General features: G+C 39.0%; 1 protein-coding gene across 15 annotated transcripts in view; it reads right to left on the reverse strand.

The window, feature by feature from the left end:
* The window catches only part of FAM76B (family with sequence similarity 76 member B), a 177,132-nt gene that overhangs the window by 3,717 nt on the left and 154,808 nt on the right, over positions 1 to 18,607 (reverse strand). Inside the window, exon 17 of one of the 15 annotated variants that reach the window (XM_077867544.1) lies at positions 4,622 to 4,712. The exons of 13 other annotated variants lie outside the window; for them this stretch is intronic. The gene's annotated coding sequence lies outside the window, so the exon portion shown is untranslated. Of the gene's footprint in view, positions 1 to 4,621; positions 4,713 to 13,165; positions 13,273 to 18,607 lie in introns of all 15 variants that reach the window. One more of the 15 variants, XM_077867543.1, reaches the window with a different exon arrangement.

The following is an 18,607-nucleotide window of genomic DNA, read 5'->3' on the forward strand; positions in this document are numbered from 1 at the left end:
GCCCCTTCCCTATCTGTGAGAGCTCTTTCTCTCTCTCTCAAATAAATAAATAAAATCTTAAAAAGAAGAAGAGGAAGAGGAAGAAAAAGAAAAGAAGAAGAAGAAGAAGAAGAAGAAGAAGAAGAAGAAGAAGAAGAAGAAAGAAGAAGAAGGAAGAAGAAGAAGAAGAAGAAGAAGAAGAAGAAGAAGAAGAAGAAGAAGAAGAAAGAAGAAGAAGGAGGAGGAGACAGCACAGAACAGTCACTGGTTCAAAGCAATTCTGAAATTCAGTCAGGAACTTGTTGTCTATTCTTTGATTAGAATTTCATCCTGCTTCTAGGAATTCCCCATGAATTCTCAGGTCCATTCTTTGCTCCCTTGTGTCTGCTCTCTGAGGCAGTCTTACTTATGTTTGCAGCTGAGTAATTTTCTTGGTGAGCTTCTTGCTCACAGAGATTCAGGGACCCAAATATTTTCTTTTTGTACCATTTCTGCCCCTGCCCCCAAGCCAGTCAGGATTTGGCCTTGTGGGTAATTCGTTTAAAAACAGGTTTCTTATTTGCTTCGATGTGGATGGAACTGGAGGGTATTGTGCTGAGTGGAGTAAGCCAGTCGGAGAAGGACAAACATTATATGTTCTCATTCATTTGGGGAATATAAATAATAGTGAAAGGGAATATAAGGGAAGGGAGAAGAAATGTGTGGGAAATATCAGAAAGGGAGACAGAACGTAAAGACTGCTAACTCTGGGAAACGAACTAGGGGTGGTAGAAGGGGAGGAGGGCGGGGGGTGGGAGTGAATGGGTGACGGGCACTGGGGGTTTTTCTGTATGTTAGTAAATTGAACACCAATAAAAAATAAATTTAAAAAAAACGGGTTTCTTGTGTATAAGTCTATAAAATTCACTTGCATAAACAAAATACCATAGTCACATATCTCTTAAACATTAACTCTTTTCAACCATGGGCTGCCTATGGGGCTATGGTAGGAACATGCCCTCCAGTCTTAGAAACATGATAGTTTTAGTTAGAAGGACTACATCTTTAAGATACTTAGAGATCTTTTCCTTAAACTAAGAGGATATGGGAGGCATGAGATAAGACCATGTGGTGGTATTCATCTGGCAGATAAGCTAGGATGTAGAATCCAAGGTAGCTTCTCTCATATGTAGCTTCCTTAGTAGAGATTGCTAGAAAGTTAGGCTTAGCCGGGACAATTATCCCAAGTGTCTACTTAGGATTCTCTCATTGGGAAGTCCTCAGAGTAGCCAGATTTCTTACATGGAGTTTCAGGGCTCCAAGAAGAAGTATTACAATAAATAAGGTAGAAAATGCCCTTTATGATCTAAACTCATAAGTCACATGGTGTCACTTCCACTATTTTCTATTGGTCAAACAGTCACAAAACTCTGAGATTTGGGGGGTGTTGTGGGGAGGCAGACTTAGACATCACTTCTCAATGGCAGGGTCAAAGAATTTATACACATGTTTAAAACTACCACAGTGGGGCACAGGGAAAGACATCCACAGAAAAGGATATTTAAGCTGAGATTTAAAAACAAAACAAAACAAAACAGGATTTAGGTAACACAACTGGATGACTTAGGAGGGATGCTTAAGGCAGCAATGAAAGCACAGGTAAAGCATGGACCATGAGCTATTTGAAACATTTTGGGAGCTAGAGTACATGACACGAAGTGGACGGGTAAGCAACAGCCAAAGGAAAAGGATCAGCAGGACTGCTCTTAAATTTGAGCAATCAGGGACCTTCCCTTGGCTTGCATATTTTAAGGGGCCCTCTTGGGCCTTCATTCATCAATGGCTATCCTCCAGTGGTATGAGGAATCCTATATGAAAGTCAAAAGAGTCAAAAGATCTTGCCCGACTGAAAGACATGTCCCCTTCTAGACCAGGCTTTGGATATCTGACACCCCGAAACTTCAGGGAGTGTGCACACCTGAGAAGTAGCCATAAGGCAGCTGTTTTGGGGGACAGTGGATAGATCTTGGACATGAGAGCTGGAGTGTGCACATGCTAGTGTACAAGTCTCTCTGAAGGGTAAGTGGGTAGAGAAAACAGGGAGAGATCTTCAGTATCATACTGTTCTGGCCCCAAATTCTGAGATGTCCAAGGGTTCCAAATTGAAACTTGGCCTTCCTGGCCCTTATGAAGTTGTATTTGTTAAGGCATTCAGGTAGAGCATATTTAAGAACAGTTTGATTGTTTAATTTCTAACTTTAAAATGGTATTTAGCCTCCATTTGTACTATCATCCTGGACCCTTCAAGAGACCCGAGGACTATATGGAACAATCAAAGGAGTTCATGTTATGTCCTTAGGACAGTGTAGAACAGTGTGGAAAGAATTTTTGTCACACAGGTGACATTTGTTTATGGATATTTCACAAGTACTTAATAGGGAACCTGACACATTGTAGATACATAGTAAAGTTCTTTTTCATAGTAAGTATTTTTGAATGAATTGATTCACACTTTAATTTTAGGAAGATCACTCTGGTGCAGTATGGTGAAGGTTTTGAAGAGCAGAACTGCAAACAGGGGGACTAGTAAGAAAGCTCTAGAAATAATTCACATAAGAGGTGCTTGTGTCCCTAACTCAGCTGCAAATTTTAGGATGGAGAGAATAAGAAAGAAAAGAAGTAAACACATCTATCGTTGTATTTGTCATACTATGTTATAATTTTTTTCTTAGGGGTCCATCTTTCATACCAACTGTGATGCCCTTAAGAATAAGTCTGCTTTCCTCACCTCTTTATTCTCATTTCCTGGCCTAGGCATATGGTAGCCACTTAAACTAAGGCTCAATGCATTGAGTATTACAGGAAAGGATTACAATGTGTGAGCTTCTTACAACCTTTTAAGATTTCTTTATACATCTGAGGAAACTAAGCTTCAGACAGATTAAACAACTCAGAATAAAATCTGAGTGTCTTTACATGGCTTCCAGAACCCACACATAACCTGGCCCCTATCTACCTCTTCAACATCTGTAAACGATCTCTTTCATTCACTCGACTCCAGCTACCCTGGCTTTCCTTCTTTTTACTCTATGCCTGTGTGTTTTCTCATCTCACTTTTTTTGCACTTATAGGTCTCTCTTCTCTTTTTTCCAGCTCTTTGCTTTCATTGGCCATTAGCTCAAATGCCATTTTTCCAGAAAGGTCTTCTCTGACCACCTAATCTAAAGTGGATCCCTCTTAACAAGAGTCGGTGTAAGTTATAATTTATCACCTTATTTTACTTTCTTCATAGTTATTACATTATCTGAAATTAGTTTGCTTATGACAAATGTATACATTTATTATTATACTTATTTCTTCCCCCCAAAACCCTAAGTTCCTAGAGGGCAGGGCTTTGTCTGTGTCCCCAGTAACTGAAATACCACCTGATATATTACTGATATTCAGTAAGTATTTATTAAAAGGATGAATGGATGGATCGGTAAATGAGTGAATGAATAAATGAATGGACTTCACACACTTATAAGGTTTGGGGGCAACTCCTGAATATGGTACTACCTGACCCCAGGGCCCTTGCACTTGCTACATCTCCCAGTGGAGCCTCATGAAATCCCATAACCATAGGAATGTCTTTATCTTCTTCACCACTGTATTCTCAGCTCTAGATCAGTCCTGGCACATAAGAGATGCTTAGTAAATATTTGTTGAATGAATTAAATTTGAGCTAACATGACAATCTTAAAGAACCTTCCTTATTACTTTATAGTCACATGTTAAGCAGGGTTGTTATACCTTGGCCTAGACACTAGGAATATAACAGGGATTCGTGACTGCTGACAAAATATACAATATCCAAATGATTCCAACTGTCCCAAGACTATCAAGTAGCATTATGGGGAGTTAACTAGAAACTCATAATTGTCCGGGCAAGGGATGATAAGAACCTGAATTAAGACAGCAACAGAGGGGAAGGCAAGAAAGAGTGATGAATTCAAGAAAGCATTAGGAGTAAAATGGGCTGGCTAGAAGTTTTACTGAATATAGTAGGCAAGGAAATGGAGTAGTTGTCAAGTTTTACTCCGGATGTACAAGGTGAATTACAGTGAGCTGAGAAGTGGCTCCATTCTGGAACTCTGGGTAAGAAAGCAGAGTAACAATTAGAAAGTAGCTAGAGGATTCAAGGTAACACTCACTCAGAATGGTGATATTAGAGCATATTTGTAAATTTTGTATAGTCAGATGACAGTGAGAGAAGGAAGATACAAAAAAGAGGGACTAAATGATGGAGGAAAGTGCACAAATGCTTTGAAGCTGTTTAACAGTCGCTGAGTATGTGCCTGTGGGTACATGTGTGGAGTTAGCTCTATCTATCCAGGAGAAATGGTTTTTTAAATAAAACTGTCATTTCTTACCCTTCCTAGCCTGCAAAAAGCACACAAATTGATAGGTGACATAGAATCTGAAGCTCAGAGACCAAATCTACTGTAGCAGTCACTGTTCCCAAACGCTTTCCTCAAGGAGAGAAATTACTTGATTAGAATGTAATGTTCAAGAGAAAGTATTGTGTGGTTCTTTAAAATGAAGTCATTCTTTAATTTTAATAATCTCTTGGCAATATTAAAGGTTCTGAGCAATCAAACTAAAAACATTAATAATCACATACCTTCATCTGTCCTGTGTTCTCTCTCTGCCTTTCAACAGACCCATTCTGAATAGATTGTGTCTGGATGGATATGTCTGGATTGTGAGCCTATCTGAAATATACCAACATATTCTTCAATTAAGAAACCAGTACATGTTTAACACATAATTACTACATGCCCATGATTGTCAAGTACTGTGTCTGGTCTTGGGTGTGGAGTGAGTGCTAGAGAAAAAGCCCAAAGCAAGCCTTGCTTGGGAAACCTGTGGCCTTGGTTGGGCAAGTCTCTTTATCTCTGCATTAGAATGTCCTCCTTGTAACATGCTGCTCTTTGGTATGCTATGATTTATGAATCGCCCCCAAATTGTAGAGATTACATATAGAGCCATACAAAATACATTCCACTCTATAACATTTTTTCAATATCTTTGGGGTATAGAGATAATCTTGAAAAGGTTCAGAATACAGTTAAGGACAGAAAAAAGCAAGGTATGTCTGATAAGAATCATAAAACAATACAGATTGGGGCTCAAAGAAAGGAAATACATAAGAAAAGTTGAGCATCTGGATTTTGGCCTAATATCTTTATTGTAATCTCTGATAATGTGTTATAACACAGATTTGCCTGGTAAATAAAATTATCCAAAAAAAAATAATGCAGAAATTGAAGTCAGCCCAGTTCAGTTAGCTCTGCTTCTTCTAGCTCCAGCCCTTTTGATCATTATTTTACTGGTTTCCACTGTGCTTCATTCAGAGATGCCCACCTATCTTGTTTTCCAAAGGAATCAGGCTCTCTCTAGACTGTACATTCTTCTGTAACTCTTCTGTCCCTACCTCTTGACTAGCTAACTCATTCATTCACGAGGATTCAGTGTCAATACCAATTTCATCAGGATGCCTTTCCTGAATGGTTTCTTACCCAAGCCTACATCACTGGCCATTCTCAGTGCTATCATCACTTGTTCTGCTCCTGTAAAGTCCTTTTAATATTACACTGTAATGACCCATTTATTGTCTGGGAGTCCCACTAACTTTAGGTTCTTCAAAGGCAGAAATGTGCTATGGTGTCCTCAGTATCCAGCTTGGTGCGTGGCATAAACCACTGCTAATATACATGAATTAATCCACCCAAAATAAAAGAACTCTAAATTTAGTGTAGTAAATTGAATGAAGTGCTCCTATTTCCATTCTGCAGATGAGAAAATTACGGCTGTGACCAATAACTGTTCTCCCAGACACAGGGCAAGGTAGGCCAGGACAGAGTCAGAGCCCCTCCAAGGCTACTAGCTGCCTTCCCTAGGCATGTGGCTAAGGCAGCTTGGAGCTGCGTCATGCCTTTTCCCTGAACTTTCATAGGAGATTAGCCCTTGCTTTTTAGAGAATTTAAATGAATAAGTGGAAAGAAAAGATGTTTGTAACTAACACCAAAGAAAAGTCTGTTTGTTCTCAAGACACTGAGCATGTTGTTCAACTCAGTGAGTTCATCCATGCATTTTCTTGGAGCCTACAAGGGTCAGAATGGCAGCAGAGTGACAAGCTACTGGCTCATTCAGCCTGCCCTCAGGGCTGTATTAATTTAGGCAATTGCTTTTCTTTCTTTCCTTGGGTTAAAAAAAAGAAAGAAAAGAAAAGAAAAAAAAGACTCAAAAGGGGGTATATGTGCATACTTGGGCTTTCTCTCTGTCTCTCTCACTGCTCCTTTTGGTCAGCAGAGGTGACCAATGCTGCTCCTCATTCTCAATACTAACTCTTCTTCCTTAGTTTGGCATTGTGGCACAGGGGTGGTTCTTCTGGCAGAGATAAGGAGTCTAGCTTGAAAACAGGGAGGCCTCTTAGCAGCGTCCTGGAGCTCAGCTCCCAGGATGTCACAGGAAAATAGGGAGAGCAATGAAGGAGCCCCAAGCAGCTAAATCTAACCTAGATATTCAGGAGTCAGGAATTCTAATCCTTGCTTCAATCTGATTACTGCTAAGGGTCAAAATCCTATAAGCATCTTTAAAGTAAGGGCTCAGTTCTGGGGACTTCTTATCCTAATAAGGCCCGGCACAGCATATGACCAATTAGATAATGGGGAAAAATTTTCTCCATAATCAGTCATGTGTGCAAAGATTAACGTCCAAGGATAAGTACTGCCATATTATTTATAGAATCCAAAACTGGAAATAACCTTAAATATCCACAGTAAGAAATTGATTAGATATATTAATGGAACATACATACAGTAAATCTATGCCATTATATAGTAGAGAATATTTAATGACATAGGAAAATTCTCAATATATTAAGTTAAAAAAGAACATGTAGTGACTGATCCTAAATTAGAGAAAATGTATAATTATTTGTAAAAGAAAAAAGGCATAAGTTGTTAGATATAAAATTTTTATGCATGATTTAAAAATGATTTTTTTCAAAAATTTTCAATAAACATGTCTAATTTTTAAAAGCAGAAAAAATTATTAATACTACTTAAACTAAATAGTTTTTGAATATGGTGGCTCACAGGAAAAAGAATAAAGTATGAACACCTTGGGCCTCTAGCTACTTGGGAGCAAAATAATCAGCAAGTGTTTACTACGGGAAACTAAGGGACTGACAGAAAGTGATTTGTAAACTTGTATGACAAGAAAAGTAGGTTCACTCTCCTTTCAAGTCAGAATTTATGGCTAGAAGATCATCTGGCATCAGTATTTAATACTTTAGTGTTACCAGAGGTCACTCCAGTATGCATTCTTTCTGTTATTTGCACTTTAAGTCTTCTCTCCAGGAAAACCAAGGGCACTATCATTTGTTAAGGAAACTCAGACATCCAGGAGTACGTCAAAAGCATGTATAGTTAGTTTTATAATGAGAGTATTAGATCCAGATCAGAATCACGGGCTTTGAACCACAGCTTCACCAGCCACTCTGTGCCTTAATAAGCTTACTACGTCCTCTGAGTTTCAATGGCCTCATCTGTACAATGAGGATGATAATAATTACTTCTACATGTGGTCATGAGGATTTATTCACTTAAAGTGTATTTACTGAACATCTACTTTATGCTGTGCTAGACACTTAGAATATAATAGTGTCAATTCTTTTCCCAACACAGTTTACAGTGTAGATACAGACAGATACAGAGAAAATCACAAAAGAATGTGGTCATTGCTATGAGAAGGGCAGTATACAACACTCTAAGAGCCCACAGGAATGGTACCTAACCTGAAACAAGTGATGGCAATTAAAATAAAACACAAAGGATAAGCAGAAATTTTCCAGGCAAAGCTGGGGAAAAGATAGCCCCAGGAGAGCGAGAAAATATGTTGAAAGTCCTAGAAATGACAATGGAGAAATATAGACCAGTTTAATGAAAATTAGGTAGTTTAAAATTGGTTGAACACATGTATCCAAAAGGTACCACTTAGTGAAGCCCTAATGTTGTAAGACTTTGTGTTGGTATATAACATACTCAATATTTTTAATGATGACTTGTAGAAGTTATAAACACTTTCTCACCAACAAGTACTAATGATGAGTAGTTAGTTGAAAAAGCCCACTAAGTACACTGGATAATGCAGTCAAAAATATCTTGGTATTTCAGATTATAAAGAAAGAATTTTTTCTCACATCATCCCCTGGGTCACTTTCCTTACTTTTATTCTCCCCAGCTCTCCAGAGTTGGATGATATGTAGGCTGTGCCCATGGCATCCCCTATATCCCCTGGCATAACGGTACACATAAGAACATAAGGAAGTTGTGCACAAGAACCACATTTCCGTGTTTGGTGGCCAAGGTGATCAATATAGTCAGCAGAGAGTTGTGATCATGATGCAGTAGAAATATAATATGAAGGACCAAGAGTTCTGGGTCTCACTGTATTTGGGGTGGACCCACACATGGATATTATGTTCAACTCTGGGTATCACACTTTGAGAGAGACATTGATCTGTTGAGAGGACTTGAAACTATCAGGAGTAATGATGAAAGCAATAAGGCAGTTTATTTGGAGAAGACTGACTTAATAAGACATGCCAGCCATCTTCAAATATAAAAACAGTCCCATGAATGCAAGAAGATTCACTCTCTCTGGCTCAAAACTGTAGAACCACAAGATAAATACTAATGGGACAATTTCCAGCTCAATAAAAAGGATAATTTTTACAATAATAAAAGATGGCTAGAGATGGGATAAGTTACTTCAGAGGGGATGAGTTCCTTACTATTGCATAAACAGATACTGAATGACTTTTTATAGGAGGTACTTTAGAAAAGATTCAAGCATCAAATGGATAATACAACCACGCAGATTTTAACTTCCTTTCTCAAGCAAAGATGCCATGTGTCTGGCATATTCAGAGTTATGAATAACATATCACCTTTATCAACAACAACAAAAAATAAAAGTCTATTCTTATTCTCTGGAGATACATTGTCCAAAACTGTAGTCATGAGTCACTTGTGGCTACTTGAAATGTAGTTGGTCTAACTTGAGATGTGCTATAAGTATAAAATATAGACCGGATTGAATAATGCTTTATATAGATTTCATGTTGAAATAATAATATTTTGGGCATACTGCATTAAATAAGATCTATTATTAAAATTGTCACTAGTTTCTTTTGATTTTTGATTTTTTTGATATTTTAAATGTGGTTGATAGAAATGTTAAAATTACATACTTGGCTGTCAGGAAGAAGGCTTGGCTTGGCCCAGGTTAAGATCACTTCCACACAGTCTTGGGCAGAGCTTTCCAGAGGCTTCTGCACATTCATGAGGACAGGTTATAGGCCTACAGGAAACCAGACCATGGAACCCAAGCGCCAGGGCCTTGCACCAAACTTAACTATAAACCACAAAAGGGAACATACTGTGCTGAACTCAGAAACAAGCCCAAATGGATCCAAAGGTTTTAATTTCCTCAAACACTCAGCTGAAACATGACCAAGGAATGTCTTCACATTAGAATTGAACCTACCTACATATTTCCTAAAACTAATGAACAACCATATCATACTGAGCCAACATTGATTGGATTTGGTCCTTGCTTGTAACCAAGCACAAAATATTTACCAACCCTGTGTATTTTGGCTTGTGGCACAGAGACTGCTTTTATAGCAAAATGAGTAAAGTCAGCACTCTTTTCAACTAAGCAAGCATAATTGGGTGTTCACTGTTCACAAATAGGCGGAACTGTCATATCCACATTAAGGCAACCTGAACAGATGGAGTGACTTTTTCACATGCTGTCAGACTGCAAGGTCAAAGAGCTCAGGGTTGAAGAGTATGGCTCTGGACTCAGAGGACATATACTTGAGTTGCAGCTCTTCCTGCTGACCAGCTGTATAATCGACTGTAGGTTATGGAATACTTCCTCCTCTGTCTCCTTATCTATAAAGTAGACATGATACCATCTACTTCTGGACTTCATATAGTTATTGGGAAGATCAATGATTATATCTATCTATCTATCTATCTATCTATCTATCTATCTATCTATAGATATAGATATATAGCAGTGAGTAGTATGTACCATTATCATCATCATCACTATCCCCAATTAGATCATGAATTCCTTAAGAGCAGGGTTGTACCTTTATTCATTCATCATTCAACAACTATTCATTAAAGGATGACAGTGTTCTGGGTGCTGGGGATATAGAAGGGACAAGACTGACAAAGTCCCTAAGTTCTTAGAGTCTACTAGGAATCATACATAAACTAGTTTGCAAATAAATGCATAATTTCAGCAGGGAAGGTGCTAAGTAGTAAGACAGCAAGATAAAGGAGTGGAAAATGACACAGAGGATGGTGATAGATATTATTTCCTGCTAGATTGTCAAGGTGGCTTCTCTGAGCAGAGATTCGATTGAAGTAAGGGAGAGAGCTTGATGAGGGTCTGAAGGAAGCAGGTTTCAGGAGAAAAAAAAAGTAGCAAGTGGGCAGGGGGAAAGAGTTTTGAAGAACAGCAAAAATGAACAGAGTGGTTAAAAAATTGGGCAAGGTATGATATGATCAGATTATTGGTTTTGGCAAGATGGAAATCATTGGTGACCTTAACCAGAGCATTTTCAATAGATTTTGGAGAACAAATGTTAAAGAGAATATAGAAGGTTAGGTAGGATATAGCTACAGATATCATACCATATCTCTTTTGAAGAGCTTTGCTATAAACAAAGAAATGGGTCAACAGCTAAGATGGGAGATAATAAGGCAATTTCTATGTGGATGAGAATGATTTTTTAGAGAGGGAGAAACTGTCAATGTGGAAGAAAGGGGGGGGGGTAATTTCAAGATCTCTGTAGGAGTAAAGTTCTTAAGGAAATGAAAAAAGATAGGAACCAATGCTCCAAGGAAGGCCTGGCCCTGTAGCAGCAGGCATCGTTTTTGCAGGTAACAGGACAGTGGGCAGAATATATGGGTCCGAGTGCAGGCAGCATGGTAGTTTGGTGGTGGGTAACTGGGAGAGGTCTCCTACCTTCCATTTGCTCAGGAAATAAGTGCAGAGAAGAGGAGGAGGAAGTTAGTAGGGTTACATTTGCCATCTTACCTCCTGCACCTAAAGCAGAGCCTATGCATGGGTTCTCAGAAGTCTTTGTTGACTACCCAAAGAGTTCAGCTACAGAACCTGCAGGAAGACAACATACCCACTTCCCCTCCAGTCTCATCCCCATCTCTCCCCCATCTTACTCTCTCATCGCTGATGAGCTTTGCTCATGCTGACATTTCAGTTTAGGTCAACAAGCATTAAGGGCATTCTCAGTGGTATACTTGGGCTGGGTAAGGCCATATGAAGTTGAACTGGTAAGGCTAAATTGTTCACCTTTCTGTCTAGATGTAGATTATGATCCTAGGACAAGTGCTTTGGCAGGAGTCCCCGTGAGGGGTGCCTTGGCCACACGGAGTATCATGGAACATTACTCTTGATCTGAGTCTCTCCATCCCTAAGTTTTCCTTCCCTTATCTTCTGCAGGCATTTTAATCATCCTTCACTTGAAATGCCCTTCAGGTCCCACCTCCCCAATCAGACATGATCTTTTACTGTCTTGACTTTTTAAAGGACATGTAATGGTATCTCTTCCAACAGCCCAATGCCAACTGCTTCCAAGTGCTTCCCTCAGGAGAGGTGTCACTGGTGTCAGCAACTTGACTCCAAGCCAGAACTGTGCATAAAGGAGAGTTCATAGCTCCCATTGGGCATTTCCATTGCAGCTGCCTGTGGGGAAGGGTGAACGTGGGGAGCTGAGGGAGGGGCCAGGCTAGGACTCCATCCAGAATGCTCTTGTGCTGCTCCGTGGGGCTCTGCTGAGTGCTCGAGTTTCATTTAAGTTGTTTGAATTGAGCAAAGGACCAGAACTGCTGTCCTGTGGGGAGGCCGTGGGCAAAGCAAACATGCTGTCTGGCACATTTGCTGGAGGGAGAACAAGAGTGAGGGTTGTAGGGTTGTTATGCAGGACAAACCGCCAACTCCAGCAAGTGAAACAGCAGGCCAGAGATACTGCAGAGGTCCTGAAGTACAGGGAACATCATTAAAAATGCTCTGGCTTGTATTTTGCTCAAGGCCATAGCAAATATTTGCTGTGTTTTCTTATGGGTATAATACCAAAAAAAAAAAAAAAATGCTTGGAAAGATCACACATACCCATACAATATCATCCAATGGGTCTTGCCTGCCTCTGACCCCTGTGGGAAGTCCCATCCGAGGACATTAGGGCAGATTTTAATTTCTTCTACTTCTTCCCCTTTCCCTCCCCTTTCTTGTCCTCCCCAACCTGACAAAAGAAATGCCTCAGGGGAAAGTCCACTAGCTTGAAAGGTTAAGAACAAAAATATGGAAAGGATATAATATGAAAAAAGAAATTTTTCTGAGTCCAGTTCATTTTGAGATTAGAAGAAAAATAAAGATATTTGGTGTGCTGACTCTACTATCATAGATTTACTGGCATGATATCCCAGGGCTGGGGGCCAAGGGTGAGCTCATGCAGTAATTTCTTTACCTACACAAGAGTGGAGCTAAAAGCAAAATGCAGTCCAATTCATTTCACTGAATAGGCTGAGAGAGCATGAGGGGGAGCAATTTCTTCTTTAAAGCTATTACTGCTTCTCTAATTCCAACCTCTTTCCCAAACCCCCAACACATTTCAGACCAAAAAATATTTCAGATGTTGGAAATGCACTGGAATCATCCAGGAGACATGAAAATAGGTATGTAAATTATAAAATTTCACTTCTATCTTGTTCTGAAACAACATAAAAATCAAATTTTTCATCCAGATAGATAATAAAAATTACTATTGCTATAAAATGCAAATAGTCTGTGGTTCCCCAACATTTCAGTCCCACTAAACATGTGAAAAACCCCATTCAGATGTACTAATTCCCAGCCAAGTAGTGAAAGGAGTATATGATACTACCTGCTTCATGCAATTATCTCCATGTCAAAACTTGACATGCTTCTGAGATCTGAGTACCCAGAAAAATAGGAACACAAAAAATGAAAGTCACATCTTTTTTCACATTTTTTTCTCCAGGAAGTCTTTGGTTGTCCTAAAGTTTGTGACTTTGCTTGCCAAATTTCCTGCGCCCACCTTTCTGCAGCTTGAGTAAAGGTTTTTGTTTTTCTGAGACATCTCCTTCTTGCTAGTTCCCAAGGGGACTGGAAATGTTGAGAACTTGGGAATTTAAGCTCAGGTACCTAGAATATCAGAAGTATTGCATAAATATTTGTTGAGCAAATGAATGTATGTATATATGAACTGACCATCTTGGATATTTTAAGATAATGATTTCCTATAATTATATGAAGTTTGTACTCATTCTTAGATGATAGCTCAATTCTAGGCCATAAAGAGCAACCATAAGGGTTCCCATGGTATGGGAAGCAATGTAGAGGAAGCCCTGGCCACCCCCACAGTCTCCTTTGGTCTTCTAGAGATCTCAACACGGCTCTGAGCATTGGCCTGACTTGGGATGCTCAGTTTTCTCTTATCAGGGGAGACATCTGAGGTCTGGTGGGAATCAAACTTGAATTAAACTTTCAATAAATACTTCAGTCCAAAAGCTTGGAGCTAATTGCTTCCCTTTTTATAGTCCCAAGATCTTCCCAAGTATCCACCATAGTTTCTGTTCTATCCACCAAGGCAGAGAGATCTCAGACAGGCTGACCCAAGATTGTGACTTTCTGGAAGAGGCACAAGACCTCAGCTACCCACCTCTGTTCCCAGACCTATAAGATACTGATTCCCATCTCTGGGACATCCAGTCTCTCTGTAGAAGGACATGCAGGCTGTTTCTGCCAATTGCTTAATGGACACAGGGCTCATAGTCTCTATACTGCCCATGATGAATGAAAAAGGTCTTAGGAAGCCAGTTCGACAAGGTTATGGAATCCATCCACTGGAGGTGTGTAGAGCCTGATTCAAGATACCATTGATGCTTTACTGAAACTTGTTCTAAGCTTTGCATAACCATTGTATCTTAACCTTGGATTGCTTCAATATCTGTTTCAGGAAGGGAACATAGTTTGAATCCTAGAGAAATTGTAACTCAGCTGTCAACCATGAGTTGAAAAGGCACTGCTATGGTAGCAGGCACTGGGATTGGAATTATTAGTACCTTTCTAAGGACAAAGGAGGTAAAATGAGAGCACCTGATGATGGGAAGGTCAGGACATGATGGAATATCTGAGTTCGTAGATGACAGATATATCTTATCTATTGAACCATCTCATAAAACAGTTTTATATCTTTCTCTCACTGTCTGAGCTCTTGGGTTTCTCTCTTTCCCTCCCTTAATGATGCCTTAAGCAGATTCCAAAATTTTCCAGTTCCAAGATTGTCCTTTTGTTTTTTAACAAAAAGTCTATATATCCCAGTTTAAAATTCCCAACTCAAACTAATTTACTCACTATCTTTTCCCCACATCTCCTACATGCTTGAGTGATTGGAGAGGAAGGGAACTGTTCTTCCATAACAGTTTTCCTACTCTCACTCCCTGGGCAGTAAGGGAAAATGCAACCCATGCCTGTGTCTTGAATACTTTTTCCTCCTTCTTTTTCCAAGGTCTAACTCTTCTGCTGCTTGAGGCTGATTGTAAGAATGGGGTAGCAGGGTCCGAGGTGGTGGCCTCCTGTCTGGTGGATGTTGCTGATTCTTTGGCTAACACTGATTGCGCAGCTAGCCTCCTCTGTTCTCTGGAGGGACACATTAATGATCTCCTCAGAGGATGTGTCTGGATCTCCCTAAAGCAGTTCAGGTCTAGACTCAACTCCGATCAAGAAAGAGTCATATGGAGACAGAAACTAGCTCCAGACATGTTCCCAGTGTTGGAGATGTGGAGTGTACTAGCTAAGGCAACCAGCACTTGAGTCAGAGACTGAGGCCAATTCCAGCCACAATATTCACTTAATGATTCTGAGCCTCAGTTTTTCTATCTACACATCAGGGATAATGATACTTATCCCACAGAGTAATAGTAAAACCAATGTTCAAATCCCAGATACAAAAAAACCAAAAACAAAAACAAATCCCAGATACACTAGTTAGTTCCTACATGTGTGATATTAGATAAACCTTACTTCTGAGACTCAGTTAATTTTTCTGTAACTTGAAAATAATATTTTTAACTCACTCATGTGGTAGAATTAAATGAGTAATGATATATACTGTATCTAGAACAGTATAAGTATAAGGGACAAAGGAAGCACTCAAAATATGTCAGTTATTGTTATTCTTCTGCAAGGAAAGTACTCAGCTCAAAGTCTGGTACCTGACAGGTAGAGTTAGCAAGCTGAAGAGAGAATATCAAGTACTGGACCTCTGCTCTAAAGTTGGTATTGATAAGAGATTTTCCACCTTCTACACTGTTTGGTTTTAGACATGTCCTTAGCCTTTGGCAGTGCTCTTTTCACCATGTTTTTGCCTCTTTGGATGTGTCAGCTTCTTGTGGTCTGCCTGTGAACCCAGGAGCCTGCACAAACCTAGGCAGTGTTATTTTTGCCTTGGAAACCAACATCATCCACCTCCAGCTGGGCTATCTTCCCTCAGAAGCAGGCCACTGTTTACCCAGAGGATAGATCTCTGAGCAAAGCTGTTTATCCCATAGTCAGACTCCAAAGGCTTCCATTCAGCAGATTTCCTCACTGTCTGAGAGCTTAGGCCCAGTCAGTCATCGGTATTTTTGCATCCCCCAACCCCCATGTGGGATCAGATACAAATCTGAGGCAACTGATTTGTCAGCAACCAGCCTTGTACTTTGAGTTGTTTTTCCAGTGTGGATATGAATTAATACTTCCTCACCCACGCTCTCCCATTTAGACTCCCCTGTGACCAAGAGGTATAATAACCTCTTTGCGGTATGAACCCTGCCTACCTGTTCTGTCTTATCTCCCCTGAGTCTCAGTCAAAACAAATTATAGATACTAGAGACACTATATTCACCACACTTCCAAGCCTTCACAAATGCTTATCCTCCCTCTGCTGGAAACCTCCTTCCCTGTCATACTTTAAGCTCTGATAAACTTGTACTCACCTTTCAAAATTTATTCAATCATCAAGCATCACTCTCCATGCGATCTAGATAGCTCTTTACCAATTGAGTAAGGAATACCCAACTTTGGATTTTTCCCACACCCTGTGGCTTATATCTACTACTAAATCATTTTTAACTTATATTATGTCTTTGCTACAAAACAATTAATTCCTTAGAGGCAGATATTTCATGTTGTGTAACTCTGTGTCCATTGTATAGAATCCATAGCAAATATACTTATATAGAGTTGTTACTAAGCAAATAATAAACTCTTCGAGACTGCTGCCTACAGTAATTTTGTTTACTAATAATTTTGTTCAAAGAGCAAAACATAAATAAAAGTAAAAAGGAAACTATCTATTGTGGAACTCGTTAAGGTATCCTGGACACTCAGAGGAAACAGACTGAACTCTCCAGCCATAGAGAAAGTTCTGTGAAGGGATACAAATCTAGAAAGAAATCCTTATCTTAAACAATAAAAACTCCTTCCAGCAGATGCCATCTTGATCATTATCACCATCTAGAATGTTGGAAGAGGTTAAAATGATCAATATGCAACAGTCTTTTTTCACACTATACTCGGGTCAAAATGGTAAATTTATATTAGGAAAATAATCAAAAACTATAGCTGCTCAGATATATCCAGGCAGTATCAAATGTATTTTTGGATGGGTGGGTACTAATGCTTTTTATTTTCTACCCAGACACCCTACAAGGAATGTCCCTGTGTACTCATGTTCCTGATTTACGAAAGCCTTGCAGTAAGGTGTCTTCCTCCACCCCACACCTATCTAAATGCATACATTTAGTTCTGCTACTGTTGGGCTGTGCTCTGACACAAAATTCAAACTCCTTCTTTCAACTGCAACAAAAATAACTTCAGAAGAAAGGGACCTTTCATATACAATGCTGTGAAGTAGGTCATGATCTCTAATTCTAGAGACCTGGAAACTGAGGTTCGCAGAAGTAGCATACTTGTTCAAGTTTAAACAATCAATTAACAGAAAGTTAATATTGAATAGAATAGTAAGTGCTCGCTTCGACAGCACATATACTGGATAGAATAGTAATTATGAGGACAGATTTGGAAATTGGATAATCCTGGGCTCTAATTTCTACTTTTCTAACTAGCTACATGACCTTGGATACATTAATTTGCCTTTCTGATCTTTAGTTTCCTTAATTATAATAGGAATAATAATTCCCATTTAAGTAAAATTAATTACTTGTTTATGTAAAGCATCTAACCAAATTATTAAAGAAGTTCTTGGAAAGAGCTACTGTAAATCTTAAATTAGCTCAAGGATTTAAAGGAAAACATGAACATAATGAATAAAGAAATAATAGATATTAAGCAAATGCAAATGAAATGTCCAGAAATGAAGCATACAATATGTGAAATGAAATACACACTGAATGATGGTATTAACAGCAGTTTATAAACTGAAGAAGAAAAGCATAGTAAACTTAATAACAAAGCTATAAAAACTAAACTACATGAAACACAGAGAGAAATATAAACTAAATTAACAAATCCTCAGTAAGCTGGGGAACTTAAGCAATCACACAGTACAATACATATAACTGTGGTTCCAGAAAAGGAGAAATACTTGAAGAAATAACTCAAGGCTTTCCCACTAAGATCCCTGGGTGGCTCAGTGATTCAGCACCTGCCTTTGGCCCAGGGCATGATCCTGGAGTCCCAGGATTGAGTCCCACGCCGGGTTCCCAGCATAGAGCCTGCTTCTCCCTCTGCCTGTGTCTCTGCCCCCCGGCCCCCTCTCTCTGTCTATCATGAATGAGTAAATAAAATCTTAAAAAAAAAAAAGATTAGGTACAATGCAGATACATTCTTTCACCATTTCTTTACAACGCCATACTGGAAGTAAATATACATACAAGTATATTATACTTACTTATGCAAGTAAGTCATACAACACCATGTTGGAAGTATGTGTGTGTGTGTGTAGAGAGAGAGAGAGGGGCATAGACTTTACACACTTCACAAAAATTAACTTAAAATGAATTAAAAAACACAAAAATGCAAACTATAAAACTCCTAGAAGATAACATAAGAGAAAATCTAGGTGGCTCTGGGTGTGGTGACTCTTTAGATACAATACTAAAGGCACCAGCCATAAATGAAATAACTGACAAGTTGTATTTTATTAAAATTAAAAACTTCTGATCTGCAAAAGACAATGTCAAGAGAATGAAAAGAGTAGCCACAGATTAGGGGGAAATATATGCAAAAGATACATCTGATAAAAGACTGTAATCCAAAATATACAAAGCACTCTTAAAACTCAACAATAAGGAAACGAACAACTCAATTTTAAAAATGGGCCAAAGACTTTAAAAGACACCCCAACAAAGAAAATAGACAGAAGGTAAATAAGCATACGAAAAGATGCTCAACATCATGCATCACTAGGGAAATGGAAATTAAAGCAATAATGAAACACCATTAGATACCTATTAGAAAGACCAAAAACCAGAAC

Source organism: Canis aureus, chromosome 23 (genome assembly GCF_053574225.1).
Source record: "Canis aureus isolate CA01 chromosome 23, VMU_Caureus_v.1.0, whole genome shotgun sequence".
In the NCBI taxonomy this organism is placed as follows: domain Eukaryota; kingdom Metazoa; phylum Chordata; class Mammalia; order Carnivora; family Canidae; genus Canis; species Canis aureus.